At 44.0% G+C, this 17800-nt stretch overlaps 1 protein-coding gene across 1 annotated transcript in view; it reads right to left on the reverse strand.

Annotated features, from left to right (window-relative positions):
• dcc (DCC netrin 1 receptor) overlaps positions 1–17800 on the reverse strand; it is a gene marked incomplete at its 3' end in the record, with an annotated part of 209478 nt that overhangs the window by 174034 nt on the left and 17644 nt on the right. The gene's annotated exons all lie outside the window — the stretch shown is intronic.

Raw genomic sequence — 17800 nt, forward strand, 5'->3', positions numbered from 1 at the left:
GAACTACTTTGTCTATCCCTTTTCTCTCTCTTCTCTTACAAGAGAAGAGAGAGAAAAGGGATAGACAAAGTAGTATTAAGGCGCTCTTTGAAGGCACTCTTGGAACTCGACCGAACCTTAAAGGTGGGGTAGGTAATTTTTGAGAAACCGGCTCGAGATCGCTAGAATTTGAAAATACACAACCGGAGAAAATCTGCCACTTCCTTACAGAGCCCCTCCTCCAACACACACGAACGCGCACATGACCAATGAGGGCACGAGATAAGTTTGTGCACAGATGGAAGGCTGACAGGCAGGTAGGCCATCCAGTTATTTTAGCCGGGCCGGCTCAGATGATTGGTCGTGCTTTTTACAGTACTACGGCTTCCACAGATGACATTTTTTAATATATTTATTGTCAAAGCACTTAAGATATTCATTGCTATCGGGATGTTAAGAGCATTCCATGGAATATAACAAAAAGTGTATCTGAAATAAATTACATAACCCACCTTTAATAATTATACTAAAAATATTTATAATAAGCCTTATATTTGTATTGCACCTTTCATACAAGAATTGCAGCCCAAAGTGCTTCACAGCAGTTTTATAGACAGAATAAAAGCAATGCAGAAAATAAATAAAATAAAAGATATTGATTGATAAGAACCAAACCAACAGCTAATATATCCACTCAGATTAATACATGATGACTCCGACTTGTGACTCGACTCGGACTCTTCTTGGGTGACTAGGACTTGGACTCTGACTCGAAGAGTGGGCACTCAAGATTGACTCGGACTGGAGATTTGGTTACTTGACTCCAACACTGGCAGACGCACATTAATAACATCTGCTGGCGTATCATGAATATGTCTGAATTCTACTAACCACTATTCCTTAACCCCCAATGTGAGAGTCAGCCTCAGGTCCAGAAGACAAAGACCTGCCCACAGGTGCACTCTGGGTAAGGCTCGGTACCTCAGTGAAGTGAAGTCAGAGAGGGCAGCCTCATTGTGTCTGAGAAGACAAACTGTAAATGTGTGTAAATGTTCCCACTCAGATAAAAACTAAAGGATTTATATTTTGTCTTAAATGCACAACATATATTACAGTCATTAATGTCTGCTGTAGTTAAAGGAAACCTATCATGCTATATTTAAATGATATATTGTAGGGCCATACCTATATAAGGTATATTTATACGTTTCTGTTTTCAAAATACCAAACAGATCATGCATTTTAGCCATGCCTCATTTCGCTCTATGTGCTGTTTGCTGTCTACGGGTCTGATTCTGCTGACCACGCCCCCCCTGCAGGAGAGGTGAGACGTGCTCTGATCAGCTGCTGGGCTGTCAGAAGAGGGGGAGAAAAAGAGATCTCCGTCCTCCGTGTTTTATTATATAGAGTCGTTATTCATTTGTTTTAAAGCTCAATAAATAACAAAGAAGACCTTTGACCGGCACTTTTCTAATTTTGTCCGGAAGATTTCAACTTTAACGGACATCTTGACCGGCGAAAGAGACTGAAACTCTGCCGCACGGTCCCCTCGTTCCTTGGAAGAGGCGGAGAGGTGGGTGTTTGTCATCTGCTGGTGGACTAACCGGAGAGAATTACAGTGCTTGCCTCGACGGGGAGGGATTGCATTGAATTAAAGCAGCGGGAGCAAACGCTTGCCTCGGGGAGGGAGAAAAAAAGCCACAGCGGAGAATAAACAGAAGGGTAACCATGGTAACTATGGGCGGGAAGTCTTCTTTGCTGCTTTTGTGGCAGACTACAGCGCCACTTACAGGCCTGGCATATGTACTACAGCGTCTCCAGCGCTTTCGAGCGGCAATGGCCGGCCGTGGCCCAACCCCACATTCCCCTGATAGGTGGAGAGTTGGCCCAATAGCCGTAGCGCCACTTCTGTGACGACATAGAAGTGTTCAAATCTGGATCAGTCTGTATCAGATCCGTTGCAGCCCCTTTTTTAGAGATTTGGGTATGGAGGAAAATAGAGAGGGTTGTGTTTTCTGACACTTGGTGAGTTCCCTGGAACACCGGGGACACATATTCATGTATAAAAGACGTACAAAAGTGCATTTTGCATGATAGGTCCCCTTTAAGCAAGCTGAACCCACAATCTGCATGTGAGTGTGATCTGCAGTGGTAAATAAATGATAAGTCATCCCATCTGTAATAATGTAAGGATAATGTACATCCAGTGACTCGTACGTTACGACTCGTACGTTAATGTTTGTGTTGGAATGAGGACAAAGAAAGTATAAGCTGAAACAATTACTACTTGTAGTGGAAAACGTTATACAAGTGCATACTTAAAACTTTATATGTAATGGCAAACTCTATATGTAGTGCAAACTTTATATGATGTGCAAACCAACTTTATGTGTTACCTAATATGGTAAAATGCTATGCAGTTGTTCCATGAGGATGTATTTTAATCCATGTCCTCTGTTCAACATATAACTAACCTTAAGGATGTCTGGGGGTGAGACACAGTGTCGTGAGCAAAGTGTGAAGCAGTGTCTCAAACAAGTTCCTGTGTTTGTTCCTTGTCTTACAATGAGTTCCTAAATTCTTGGTTATATCTGTCGTAACCTCACAATGACTTCCTGCTGTCCTCACTTGCACCTGTCTCTGACCCACAATGTGTTCCTAATTTCAACACTTCCATCTGTCTTAAACCAGTTCCTGTCTTTAGCTAAGTTCCTGATTTACTATATTGCCAATGTATGGTTTCTGTTCCTCTGGAAAGCGGGCGTAGCTTATCTCTCCATCCAGCCCTGCCACAGTGACAGGTGACGAAGTACTGTTGAACTGTCAAGATCCTATAAAACCTATAGGCACTCTTGTCTCTGTGCGCACTCTTCCAGAATACTCTGTACTCCGTGAGACCTGTGCCTTATTTGAAGCTTCAAATAAAGAACCAGAAAGACAACTCTGTTTCCACCATTTTATTGATTGATCATTCTAATTGTGGAAACAGAGTTGTCTTTCTGGTTCCGCCCCACCGGTTGAGAATGCTCAGTGGAAGGCTGCTGGTGCTGTTTTTGACCCAACCGCCAGCATCTGGGTTGGTCCAAATTGCAATCCATGTCTTCCGAGGCATTTCTTCCCTCATTTTGCTAAGTTGACACATGGGTTAGATCATGTGTCAAAAGGAGGGATGTTAGAGGCTATCAATCAGGCGTGGTTCACAAGGGGGTTCACAGGAGGTTCACAGTAACAGCTCAAAAGCACTGTGAAGCATGCTTAATTTGCATTACAAAAAATTCTGGTAGACCGGTAAAGGTTACAGGACCCGGAGCACATCCACCTCCCACCAGACCATTTGAGCACCTAATGCTGGATTTCATTGAGCTTAGTCCATCAGAGGGTAAGAAGCATTGTTTGGTGGTGGTTGACATGTGGTCCAAGTGGGTTGAAGCTTTCCCAGTAAACGCACAGACAGCAAATGCTGTGGCAAAGGCACTACTGAGGGAAATCATTCCTAGATGGGGAATACCAGACAAGATCTCTAGCGACAATGGTTAACATTTTGCTAATGAGGTCATTGCACAGATAGGAGAATACCTGGGCATGGACATCAGAAAGCATTGTGCTTACCATCCACAGAGTGGGGGTGCGGTGGAAAGAGAGAACGGTACAATTAAAAACAAGCTAGCAAAATGCTGCGCAGACACAGGTCTGTCGTGGACACAGGCTCTGCCCATTGTGTTGATGTACATGAGGATGCGGAAACGAACACGAAGCCAACTCAGCCCATTTGAAATCCTTTTTGGTGCTCCTCCACAGATTGGAATCAAGGCTCCAGGATATCCTCTCCCCTCCACAACCTTGTGTGAGGATGCTATGTTGTCATATTGTGTTAACCTGTCATCCGCTTTAGCAGATATCAGACGTCAGGTAGCAGCAGCTCTACCTACTCCTGCCACTGGTCCACTTCACCGTCTCCAGCCCGGCGACTACGTGTTGGTCAAGGATTTCCGGAGAAAGAGCTGGAAATCCAACCGTTGGCAAGGTCCCTACCAGGTGCTTCTCGTCACCCAGACAGCGGTCAAGGTCGCCGAGAGAGCCACGTGGGTCCACGCCAGCCACTGCAAGGTCGTAGTCACAGGCCAGGAGAAACGGGAGAAACAGACGACAACAAGTGACGTGCCAAGTCACCAACGGTAGAAGCAGACGACGACAAGTGACGTGCCAAGTCACCACCAGCACCACACTGCACCACATACACCTGACTCTCACACTACACACACACAGGGTGGCATGAGTGAGTGCCAGTTGAGCTGTTTCATATGCCTCTGGTTCCTCGTTTGTGCTGTCATTGTGTGGGGCTTCGTTGACATCGTTACAAAGTCAACCAAGTGACTTCACACTGACAGATGGAGCCTCTCCACCTCGTGTTGAAGGATCGCCTGGACAGACGACAACGCATCCGTAAACGATGTGAGCAATTCAGAAACTGTTGGAGAGTCTGGACGATCATAGAATGGTGTCTTTGCATATTTGCCATGGTATTTGTGTTAGGACTAGTCCTGTATGTCATATTGCCATGGTTAACACGCAGCCCACTAACCAAAGTCGAAGTAGCCAAAAGGTACGTTGGGGAAACTGGGCGTACTGCATGGGTAGAAGGACTCGTCAAGACAGGGATGGGTAACATCACTCTGAGGGATGGGGAAGACAGTACAGTACAGCTAGACCCGTGTGACTACATGTATTGCTCCGACCCTAGTAAATTGGGGTGGACAGACGCTTACATCTGTTATGTAATAGATGGCGCATACACCAACACCCACTGTTCTGGAGGTTGGGCGTATGTTTTATGGACCACCGCGCACGAAGACTGGGGTTACACCTTATGGGACGACAAAACAAACATCAAAGAGAGACTATCTATTTCCAAGGTCAACTCCTCAAGCCCCGCTGTCCTGTTACAACTGCAACCTGCCCAGATGTCAGACAGGGGGTATTACGTTATTTGCATGTATGTATCTGGCACCGACCCATGTGCCACGTTTTACATAGACATCGCCCCAAAAGCTGAGACCCGCGAATCAAGGAGAAAAGGAAAGGCCCTAACGCAACTCTTGACATCCATAGGTACATCCACGTTGCTAAAACGTAACCCCTACTTAGGCAATAACGACCATAGCGAGATTAATGACGTTCAACCCAGTAAGGGTCTCACAGGCAACGTCTGGTGGCATACTCTGAGATCGTTCCTGCAGGCCGCAGGGCAAAATGGGTCATGCTACGCATGCACCCTTTTCCCCCAGGACTCAGCAATGGCCGTACCAGTTCGTCCACGCCCTCTGACCTCGGTTAGAACAACTCTGCGCTTTTATGTCTCTAATAAGGCCGACTAAGGGTGAAGACCGCGTAACCGAGTGGCGTTATGCCAGAGACTCGCTCCCCCCACCATGCGCTAACCGCTCTAACACCCCTTTGTGTTCTACCACGATAGATGCCACATACGCAAAGTACCAACCCGTCAGCCATGTACACCCTAGCCATTTGAAAGGGCTGAAACACAATCTCTGCATTCATAGAGCGTAGCAAAGAACGTCTCTTGTACCACCCTATTTCTCCGTAGGCACTACTACTGGTTGCATCCGTACCCTAAACAGCACGTGCGGTTATGGAACTTACAATCTCACTCGTTGTCTTGTTGAGGGATCCCCTGGTAGAGCCTACTCCACTCTTGCATTCCCTGATGTTGAACACACTCCCCTCTGCCTCTCCTGGCCCAGCGATGCTGGACATAGTGCACCACAAGATTATGTTTGGTTGTGCGGCGACAAGCTCTATCAAGTTCTAGCTCCCGTTTGGATAGGTACGTGTACTTTAGTGGATTTGACTCCAGCAGTCACTGTCCTCACGTCTTTGATGTACACCACCCATCATTACCCAGAGTACCAACATCCTGACCACCACAAGGAAAAGAGAGATATGACGACTCAGGGATCTAAGTTTGTCAGCGGTCTGTTCCCATGGTGGGGCACAGTAAACAATGCCCATAACATAGATAGCCTACACGTTGCTCTAGAAAACCTCACTTACGAGACGACGCAAGGTTTCCAGGTATTGTCTCCGTACATTATGGCCACTAGGAACATGCTTATGCAACACCAATATGCCCTGGACCTTGTGTTCGCCTCAAAGGGTGGTCTGTGACATATTATTGGTGACTCCTGATGCACGTACATTCCCGACGCTAGCAGGAACATATCCGTAACCTTGGTGCACCTTAACAACCTGTTGACTAACATGAAAAAGGCAGACGTATCCGCTGGGAATGGCTGGGACTGGTGGTCCTGGCTTACATCGGGTGGGTGGGAAGCCTGGGTGGCTAGAATAGTTACACCACTGATGATCTTTTTCGGCATACTAATCTGTTGCACATGTTTCATTATCCCCCTGCTGAAGAAATGTGTCTCTAGCATGATATCCGCAGCCTTTGTTCAGTATGCTGCTATCCCACTCCGAGATCCTACAGGGCGCCACACCTACGCAAACCTTTTGCCCCGAACATTCCGGCGTCCAAGTGTAGTCGAGTCAGGGTCAGATTCTGAATATGAGACAGTGATATAAATGTGAATTGAGTTTACCCTCCTCTTATGCTTACATTATACTGGAGTCTGTCCTCCACAAAAAACAGCTATTTTCCATGATATATTTGTGACGTGTTTACTTAAACCAGCGATGGGATGTATTCATTGATGTGTTATATCAGTCGATCCTGTCATTTGTTTATTTTCATGATTGATCATAGTATGATCAAAAGGAGGGAATGTAGTGGAAAACGTTATACAAGTGCATACTTAAAACTTTATATGTAATGGCAAACTCTATATGTAGTGCAAACTTTATATGATGTGCAAACCAACTTTATGTGTTACCTAATATGGTAAAATGCTATGCAGTTGTTCCATGAGGATGTATTTTAATCCATGTCCTCTGTTCAACATATAACTAACCTTAAGGATGTCTGGGGGTGAGACACAGTGTCGTGAGCAAAGTGTGAAGCAGTGTCTCAAACAAGTTCCTGTGTTTGTTCCTTGTCTTACAATGAGTTCCTAAATTCTTGGTTATATCTGTCGTAACCTCACAATGACTTCCTGCTGTCCTCACTTGCACCTGTCTCTGACCCACAATGTGTTCCTAATTTCAACACTTCCATCTGTCTTAAACCAGTTCCTGTTTTTAGCTAAGTTCCTGATTTACTATATTGCCAATGTACAGTTTCTGTTCCTCTGGAAAGCGGGCGTAGCTTATCTCTCCATCCAGCCCTGCCACAGTGACAGGTGACGAAGTACTGTTGAACTGTCAAGATCCTATAAAACCTATACGCACTCTTGTCTCTGTGCGCACTCTTCCAGAATACTCTGTACTCCGTGAGACCTGTGCCTTATTTGAAGCTTCAAATAAAGAACCAGAAAGACAACTCTGTTTCCACCATTTTATTGATTGATCATTCTAATTGTATATCTCCACAGTATTGACTAGGTCTAAGATTTCCAGAACATTTCTTCTTCTTCCTTTCTTTCTCTTCTTCTATCATTGATGGGTTCTAAATAAATCAGTGAATCGACTGACTTATAGAAACTTGTTTCTGCAGATACTTTGCTGCTGCTTCACATCACAGTATGCAGCAATGTATCTTGGGAGGGATACATTCAAGATGAAAAAAAAGTCACATTTTGAAAATAAATATGAAAATGTGTCATTTTTGCCTAGATATATTCGAAAATAGCAATTGATTAATATTCTGAAATATGTTTACGTGATTGCCCATTTGAGGGTTAACAAAAGTACGTTTGACTGCCGGGGGACTTTCCCTCTTCTTCTTCTTCTCTCTCTATGTTTGTGCACCATGCATTAACGTCCCATTAATGCATGGTACTGCTCAGCCTCAGAGGACAGGTGTGAGTGTCTCTCAGCTGGCAGGGGGCCAGTATCACAGGTAACCTCCTGTGGCCCTCCTGTTGCTGAGGTCCTGCCTGACACACATCTTTTGTTTTTTGGTGGCACCTTAACGATTCTCTACATCTTCCTGGATCCATCTTTTTCATTATGTTCACTTTTATTTGGACTATCCATGTTGTCATTTTATGATCTTTTTATTCTGCATCACAACATGTATTTTAGGTCTGTGGAGAGGGATCCTCCTCTGCTGCTCTCTCCACATTTACCTGATCTATTGATTGACAACTCTCAAAAGCTTTTTCTGTGAGTCATGGTAATTTCAAGTCAAATTCCTTGTTTTCATCCTTTTTTAGGTCCCCAAATACAACCACTGACAAAACCGACTGTATTCTGACAACAGGACTTCAAACTCTTCACTCTATGGCTTATTTATCTTGATGGTCTCTTCTGTAAAGGTGAAAACAGCAACACTCATACAAGCACACTTTCTGAAACCCTAAAGGAAGTTTGAGCAAAAGGATCTATCCTGCAGTGTCATGTGGTCTGTACTACGAAGCCGGATTTGCGGTTAGCGAGGTAACTTCAGGGTTAACTCTGGGTGTCCGGTCCTACGACGCGGGTTCACTTCTTACCGGGGTAGATCTCCATGGTAACTTATGCTGAACACCAAACCTGCTCCGGAGCAGGTTATGTTCCAGATAAGAGATCAACTCAGTGAAAGCACCGCCTGCTGACCAATCAGAGCTCTGTTTGAGGAGTTTAAAGTTATCAAGTCATATTACAGGAGAAAGGAAATACAGTTTAAACTGCCGTATGCAGGGAAGACGCCGACGTGTCGCACTAATCATTCATATCACATCATCAATCACATCATCGATCATATAATATCATAATATATCATATATTTCCTCATCTGAGTCAGCTTCTCGAGCCGTATCTGGCCGTGCAACACTCACAGTGTCACATACTGTATGCAGAAGTATTATTTTAAGCAACACATTAAGTTGACGAAACACTCGAGTCATGTGTAATTAAAGTCAGATCCACTTGTGTCTTAGACGGGGCAGTGATATCATAAACTGTTAATGTACGCATTCAAACACTCTGTAGTTTTCTTTTTTTTTAAACCAGCTGTTCTGTATTCACCTTGCAGGTGCAGCTATGTGGCTTTTATTCTGGTTTATCTGTTTAAGTCATGGATGTTTAAAGTTTAACTTCTTCATATTTGTCTAACGTGATAGTTTACTTTGCATTCATGAAGTATGACGCTGCGCTGTCAGTACGCTTGTCCCTGTTTGTGATTGGTCAAATGTTGCTAACCCCGCCGGACAGAGAAACCCTGGGTTGATTTACCGAGTTGATAGCCAGCGTCATAGGACCGCTTAGTGAGATCAAGTTTGTTAGGGTTAGTTAAGCAAGATAACTCAAAGATATCAAAGACTATACATCATGGAAATAGACGGTTTCACAGAGCTGTGCAGGACGCTTCACTAATCATTATAAGTGGCTATAAATCCACCTGGCTGTGTGGCGGTGCCGGGTGGCATGCTGATGTTTGGTGAACGTTCAGGGTTCACTGATTTCTGGATCCCCCCCCCCTGTATGAATATGTATGAGAGGACTGCTGCAGCCTCCTCAGATCTTGATGCTGTCGCTGGCTCTTTCTGGATCCCAGAGAAAAACCTCAGCGCCTTTATCGGCCTGTTTGTCTGAAGCACAAAAGCCCTCCAGGAGAATACAAATAAAAATGTATTTCCAACACGCAGCCCTGCCTGTGATCCTGTAGCACACCTGCACCTTTGTGACCCCACCCCCGAATGGAATATAGTATAGTACTTCTGTTCTTTAACCTATTGCATGGTCAACAACAGTAGTTGTAGTAGTACTTTATTTTTAGGACGAGTGACCCGAATCAAGTTAGAGTCCACTTAATATCACAGTGTGTGTGTGTGTGTGTGTGTGTGTGTGTGTGTGTGTGTGTGTGTGTGTGTGTGTGTGTGTGTGTGTGTGTGTGTGTGTGTGTGTGTGTGTGTGTATACGTGTGTGTGTGTGTATACGTGTGTGTATCATTGGTTTCAGTATACAAACTGTTTTACCCTGAGGCCAGAAGACTCTACGCCTCTGCGTAACATTTTTTTCATTTGTTCTCCACTTTTTAATCAGCTCCACATTTTTCTGCAAACAAAAAAATAACACTCACAACAAAAGGTAGCAGAGCAGCATAATAAGGCAGGCAGGAATAACATAAGTAAAAACCAATTAATGTAAAAGCCTGCAGGAGTATTAATGAGGAGGATTTAAAGGTGGGAGATGGAGCACTCCTCCGGCAGGTAGTGCAGGTCCTCAGCATGAATAATGTATGAATGTCAGCAAAGCAGCTGATGTTAAATATAGACAGCAGAGCACAAGACGTAAATGAAACGCTAATGTTCACAGCCGAGACAAATTATCTTTCTGTAAATTAGTCACAGGCCTGTCTTTTTTGTTTTTTTCAATCCAACCATCAGAATATTGCACATATATTCTGTTTATTCAGATGATTAATTAGTACACACCAGACTTTCAGGCTAAATAAGATATAAATTGCTCAGTTTCCAAATTAAAAACAGAAATGTACAGAAATGACTGCTGTACAATGGAGATTATTTTAAAGCAAAGCTGCTTGGATTGAACACACACTTCAACATGTCAGCGTTTCTTTTTTCTGGGTTGGACTCATGTTTTGAACAAGTCTATAAAATATCTAAAGTGACCCTGAGTTCTTATTACCGTTTTGAATGTAGGGATCTTAAAAGAACTTAGAAAAAAGCAACACATGCACACGCACGCACGCACGCACGCACGCACGCACGCACGCACGCACGCACGCACGCACGCACGCACGCGCACACACACACACACACACACACACACACACACACACACACACACACACACACACACACACACACACACACACACAAGCTGAAATGGGGGTGCTATAGAGAACCAGACCTACATTCATCAGGCACTTAGAGTAGCTCTCTGAATATTGGCTCTAAATGAATGCTGACGTTGCTCTTTATCTCCTGGATCTGTTCACAGGAAGCTGTACGCTACCAAGGCAATAGTAGAATAGTATAGTTAGGACCGTGTAGTACACTACAGTACTGTACAGAACAGTACAGTGTAGTATAATCTAGTATAGAATAGTATAGTAAGTACAGTACAGTAAAGTATAGTATAGTACAGTATAGTGTAGTATAGTAGTATCGTTTAGTGTAGTGTAGTATAGTTTAGTATGGTACAGTTCACTACAGTCTAGTATAGTATAGTTTAGTACAGTACAGTTAGGACAGTGTAATACACTACAGTACTGTACAGAACAGTACAGTGTAGTATAATATGGTATCGTATAGTATAGAATAGTAGTACAGTAGAGTACATTAAAGTATAGTTTAGTATAGTATAGTATAGTGTATTATAATATAGTGTAGTATAATATAGTATAGTATAGTTAGGACAGTGTAGTACAGTAAAGTATAGTATACTATAGTATAGTGTAGTATAGTATAGTTGGTATAGTACAGTGTAGTACAGTGTAGTACAGTATAGTATCGTAGTAGAGTATAGTATAGTGAAGTACAAAGTCAAGTCTTAAGGCAAGGCAGGGAACAACCAAGTGAAGTTTTGAGACAAACAAGTTCCAAGTGCAGTCTCAATTCAGCATCAATGAGCCCAAGATCCCGACCAACAACCAAAGTCAAGGAGAATCCAAAGACAAGAAAACAAGTCTCAAGGCAAAACAGAGCAACCAAGTCAAGTCCCAAGACACGATGCTTCCAACAAATCATATTAGCATGTTTTGCTTCTTTTTTTTTTCATTGCTTTCCCCAATGTCTACTACAAAAAGCGTAGCTTAAAGGTATGGGGCGGGACCCTGTAATTGATAAACCCTGAAATCTCTGCTAAATGGATAATTAAAATGGGCGGTGTAGGGCCCCAACATCGGCCAGGAGATGTCATCAGGCCTGGAACCTAAACATCCCCTTCAAATGTTGGGCCTCTTAGAGCAGTGGTTCTCAAATGGGAGATTTATTTTATGTTAATGAAAAAATACAACATAAGTAATTCATTTAAACAAACTACTAATAGTAGATTAACTACTTTCTTCAAAAGTTTACAGTAATTCTGGATAATAAAATGGGAAAAATAAACGGGGTGCTCTCTTTTCCTCTCCCTCTCCTGACAGCCCGTCAGTCTCGTGCAGCTCGCTGAACCTGTAATAAGTGACCCAACAGTAAAGAATACATATATATACAACTAGTTTAGCTAGTTCCAGAGTAGATAAACTAGCTAAGTGTGTTAGGTCTAACTCTTACGGGCCGTCTCCACGGCAGCGTTAAAAAAATCTTGGAGGTGGGCGTATCTGAAGCTTGAGGATTTTTTGCGAGCAACCAATCACATGAATCTCCCGCCCGCGACATACGAAGCAAAAAAGCCCGAAGTAAACTGGATATAAACTCCCCAAAACAGGCGAAAACCTACCACTGTCTCTGCCACCTCCCTCCATGCCTGGCTCCTCCGGTTTATATCCCGGTAGGTCTGGTCATAAAGCACCGGGTGATTCGCTACCGCTAATTTCTCCTCCATTTTTTGGAATATGAGGAAATGACCTGCGGTATTTCTCTCCCAGCATACACGCCGTTTGATTGGCTAGAGCTTGAACTGTCAGATTTGCGTACACGGGATTTGATTGGCTGACGCTTCCACCTCAGCCTCAAAAGTTGAACATTGTTCAACTTTGGATCTTGAAAATCCTGAGAATCTCCGCTCGCCTGCCCACAATGCATTTCGGCGAAAGCGAAAAAAAGTGACGTCACCCCATTCAAAGTGAATGGGCAGAAGCGTTTCAAGATTTTTTAACGCTGCCGTGGAGACGGCCCGTTATACCCCATTCACACCAACGGTGTTTCAGGGCCGGTTCGGAGCTGGAGCTTGAAAAGCACCGGGTTTTCCTGTTCACACCGCAGCGGAGCAGCCTCTAAGCTCCGGAATCCGGTTCGTTTCGAGCACCAAAAAGTTGTCCGTCTAGAAGCAAGAACCGCATACGTCACGCTTACGTCGGAGGGGGGCGAGATTAACCTGAGATAACAGTTAAGGCGAGTACGGCAAATAAAAGTTGTAACCAGCAGTAGTGCTGAGCAAAGTGACTAGAACGCAACCACACACTTGTAAAAAAAAAAACACGCTTTATAAAGTCAGGCAACACTAACCAGGCTTTGTGTGATTCTGTTTATTTGTACCTTACTTTGACCATCTGTTCGCTGTTATTGATCATTGTGGAGAGCAGGCAGACGTTTTGTTTGTTATTATAGCAGCTATCGGATGGAATCAATACATGGGCTGCACAGGTTGTCATGTCCGACTATCACAAGTAGAATCATAATGAAAAATACGCCGGTAAAAAGTGCCTGTAGAAAACGGCTTAGCAAGTAGTCAGTTTAGCTTCGGTTGCTATGCTAACATCACCCATGTTATACCAGAGAAACTTTCATAACAGCGTTGTGATGCCAAACAGCGTCAATTCAGACTGACACACATTCACTTAAGGGGAACTGGGGATATGTATCAGCTGCTTGTGTGACAGTCAGACAGTGAATACTTTAGAGCCGTGTGAGCTAACCCGGAGCTAACGGGAGAATAAACTCCCGTGGAAGAGCAGCCAGCACTGCAGCGGTCGGTAAATGCCGCTGAAACACATTAATAAACAATGAACCACGGAACTCTGGAGAAAAGTATAAGGTTGGAGAAGTCGTTATTTTATTTAATCTGGCTTCGTATGATTAAAAGCAACACGATCATCGACCCGACGCAGTCCCCGGCCCGTTGTTGTTGTGAGGTGAGCTCCGTTGGGGAGAAACTCAGCGACGTAAACTGTGACGTCATGACGCAGCAGCGGCAGCACCAGTCGGGCTCTGAGCGGTGTGAAAAGAGCCGGCGCTAAACCGAAGAACCGGTTCTGAACCAGAAAAGCTCTAGCACGGAGCTAGAAGGGGAAAAGCCTTGGTGTGAAAGGGGTATTAGTGTATTTTGCTCTGCTCAACGGTCCGTCACAGCGAGGGAGCTGTGATCATGCAGAGCTGCGTGTTCTCTGTCAGCAGCAGCTGATCTGATCTCTGATCTCTCTCTCTCGCGTCCGGTTATACTTCACTCGCGTTTATTTCCAAATCTATCAGAACTAGCTAGTTCTAGCTAATGATATGACTGCCTACTTATCAAAGGACATAAACAATAAGCGTTGCTTGGCAACGGCTTGTGGCTGCAAAGTATATTAGTATGCAAAGTATATCAGTATGACAATACGACACCCTCTGTCCTTAGACCCTCACATCGTACAAGGAAAAACTTCCAGAGAAAAACCCCACAGTTTAAAGGGGATAGATGCCGTGTGTAAATCGAAGAGATAATACATTTTACAGCATAGGTAGACCAAATGTTTGGAAATGCATGTGTCTATAATAAGAAGATGAATCCACGAGAATGTCAACAATCCTGTGGGGGCCATCAGGGAAGTAGTATGATGAGAGTCAGGCAGGACTAAAACCACCAGACTCAGGGATAGTTATATATCACACAGGCTCCGCCCTCTACTGGACTCTATGGGTACTACTCTCTACCATGCTATGCGAGCATTCACCTACTGAGTTGCATAAACGTAGCCGGCCAATCGGGGCGAGCCTACCTGAATGCGCGTGCAGGCACACAGTATATAAGGCGGCTACGCCTCCTGACTGTCATCCTTTTTCTCTTCAGCGAGCGAGCAACACCTGACAGAGAAAGTAAAACGTTTGAAAGAAGAAGAAAGAGTTATCATACCTTCATGGAGTTGCCACTTCTAGAGACCCGGGCCTGTCCTTCGTGCCCTGGCTTAATAGCGGGCGCCGGTCCCCACCACCTCTGCTTCGAGTGTTTGGGAGACCAGGATATGGCAGAGGCGGTACCATTCACGTTCGCCATTTCAGTGGGGCGGATGGCTCCGTTTTCCAGGGAGGAGGATGACGAGGATTTCTCGTTGTCGGGCACTTCCGGGTCCGGCGTCCATGGAAGTCCACCGCCCAGGTCTGTATTTCCCCCTGGTGATGACCATGGCGGCGGAGCGTGGCAGCCCATCTGCTCCCAGCAGGCAGCAGGTTGGGCAGAGAGCCTCTGCCGCGCTGCCGCGTGACAGGGCGTGACTCTGGATACGCCTATTTCCCAAGATGGCGGCAGGCAGTTCTGGCGCAGTGGCAGCATGATTGTCCTACATCTCAAACCTCTGTGTAGCTACACCACTCATCTTGCCCCCATGTTGAGGATACATCATTGTCTGCACCAGCAACATCGTTGAATATCAAGCACTTCGGCCATGGTCAGCATATTATCTACAGTTCACTCATCTGGCACTCCTGGCAGACTCTCTCAAACAAAAAAAAGGGTTTAAAACTAAAAGAGGAGAATATTGGGCTATTGGCTCTGCTGTGTCTATTACTCTCGGGAGATATCCACCCGGGTCTCGGCGTCGTTTCCATCAACCTGACGGCTGGCGGCCCTTGGCCTAGCGGCAGAGATCCATAAACCATCAGCTAGCTCTGACTGCTCCACTATCAACAATGGCACCGAGGTAAAGCCTAGAAATCCTGTATTTAAAAAACACTGTTGCACAAAAATGTTTCAAACAGTGAATCAAGCTAAAATAGTGTGGGATCCTCGGTGCAAGCTGAAGGGACTATTCAGTGGACATTTACATTTCCGCAGCATCTGCAATAAACATGAACAGCTAGAACATCTCCTCCTTGAGTCCAATATTGACTGTTTGGGAAAATCTGAATCTTGGCTAAAACATTCGTCACCATCTTCTATTGTATCTATGTCAGGATATAATGTGTTTAGGAAGGACAGACTAAAGGGAAAAGGAGGGGGTGTGTTGCTTTATGTGAGGAATACCTTTACTTGTAGGGAGATTGCACTCCCAGCTAATATTGAGTTTGATTGTGTTGGTGTGGAAATCACACTATCTGAGGAAATGTCCCTCACCATGATTTGCCTGTATCGACAACCCACCGCTAAGGTGGATTTCTATGACCAGGTAAAACTCCTGCTGAATTCCTGTGACTCCAACAAAGAGCTAATTATTGTAGGAGACTTTAATATCAACTGGAATGATAAACAAAATAGAAAGAGCTTAAAACGGATCACGGATAATCACAACTTAATACAACTGCTAGGACTGTCTTAGGGAAGATAGCATTTAGATGCGCAGCTCCACTGTCTTGGAATAGTCTGCAATTGAAATGGAAACTGAGCAATCTGGTGCCCCTAAATGTTTTTAAAGCTCGGTTGGATGCTTCTCAATCGGAAGCTGTTGGTACCTGTTCATGTGGATAGTTATGTAAACTGTAATCCCTGTAATGATGCTGTATGATGTCCTTTTTGTTGTTCTGTTTATGTTTTTATGTTTCATGTGGAACCTACTTGAGCAGGTCTCCCTTGAAAAAGAGATCAATGATCTCAATGGGATACAACTGGATAAATAAAGGTTTGAAATGAAATGAAACTAATGGATCAACCGACAAGAATAACCAAAACCTCCAAGACTATGATACAGTAGATTTATTATTTACAAACAAAGCTGACAGAATAGTTAAAACCTATAACTTCCTGACTGGTCTTTCTGACCATAATCTTGTTCTTTTTGCCAGGAAACTCACAAAAAAAAGGTTCATGGCCACACCTAAAACCCCTGCCTTGGGTTCACGCTTCATCCCCAAAAACCTGCAACAACGTTTTATGGAGGCAGTGAAAATTATTAATTGGGGGGACACTCTGTCCTCTGAAGACATTGGTGAAAATATATATTTATATCTAAAATTAATGATGCAATGTCTTCCTTCTCAAGGAGAGGGTGCCTTAGGGACAGGAAGGAACATCATCTTCCCTGGCTGAATCTACAGTGCAGGAATCTAATGAAAGTATTCAAAGAGAGTATTTTATAAATAGTGCTCTGGACATCACAAAGCTCTTCCCGCCATCTGAGGTCTCCCATAGCCCGACTGTGGATACACATCCAGTGTTTGACCTGGAGGAAATCACAGAGGTGGAGGTAAAAAATATAATCTCAGGGTTAAGAGGTTCTAAGGCTAGGGATGCAGATGATTTAGACACCAACTTCATAAAGACAAATATTGACAGTCTAATAAAACCAATTAGTATGCTAGTAAATCAATCTATCAGCACGAGGGAAGTTCCATCATCCTGGAAGGTGGCCACGGTGACACCGATTTTTAAATCTGGGGATAAGGCAATGATGTCCAATTACAGACCAATCAGCATCCTCCCTACCTTGTAAACTCTGTTGGGGTTCCACAAGGTTCCATTCTTGGACCATTACTGTTTTCTCTGTACATTAATGACTTGCCTAATGTATGTCCTGATTTGAATGTACAAATGTATGCCGATGATGCGGTCATCTTTGTACAGGGGAAAAATACTGAAATAATCACATCCTGTCTCTCAAATGCTTTGGACAAGGTTCAACACTGGCTGAACAACATTTGCTTACAGTTAAATGCAAAATAAACAGTATGCATGATGTTCAGTAAACGACCAGTCAAAATCGAAGGATCCAATGTGTTTTTAAACGGAGCAGAAATAGAACTAGTCTCCCACTTCAAGTATCTTGGAGTCATACTGGACTCGAACTTGACTTTTAAGAAACATATTAAGAAAGTATCCAATACCATTAAATTCAACTTGCAAAATGTTAAACAAATTAGACCTTTCTTAACTGTCAATGCTGCAAAGTCATACCTCCACTGTATGATTCTATCCCATATTGAATACTGTTTTACAAACTGGTCGTTTGCTT

Source organism: Trematomus bernacchii, unplaced genomic scaffold, assembly GCF_902827165.1.
Source record: "Trematomus bernacchii unplaced genomic scaffold, fTreBer1.1, whole genome shotgun sequence".
Lineage (NCBI taxonomy): Eukaryota > Metazoa > Chordata > Actinopteri > Perciformes > Nototheniidae > Trematomus > Trematomus bernacchii.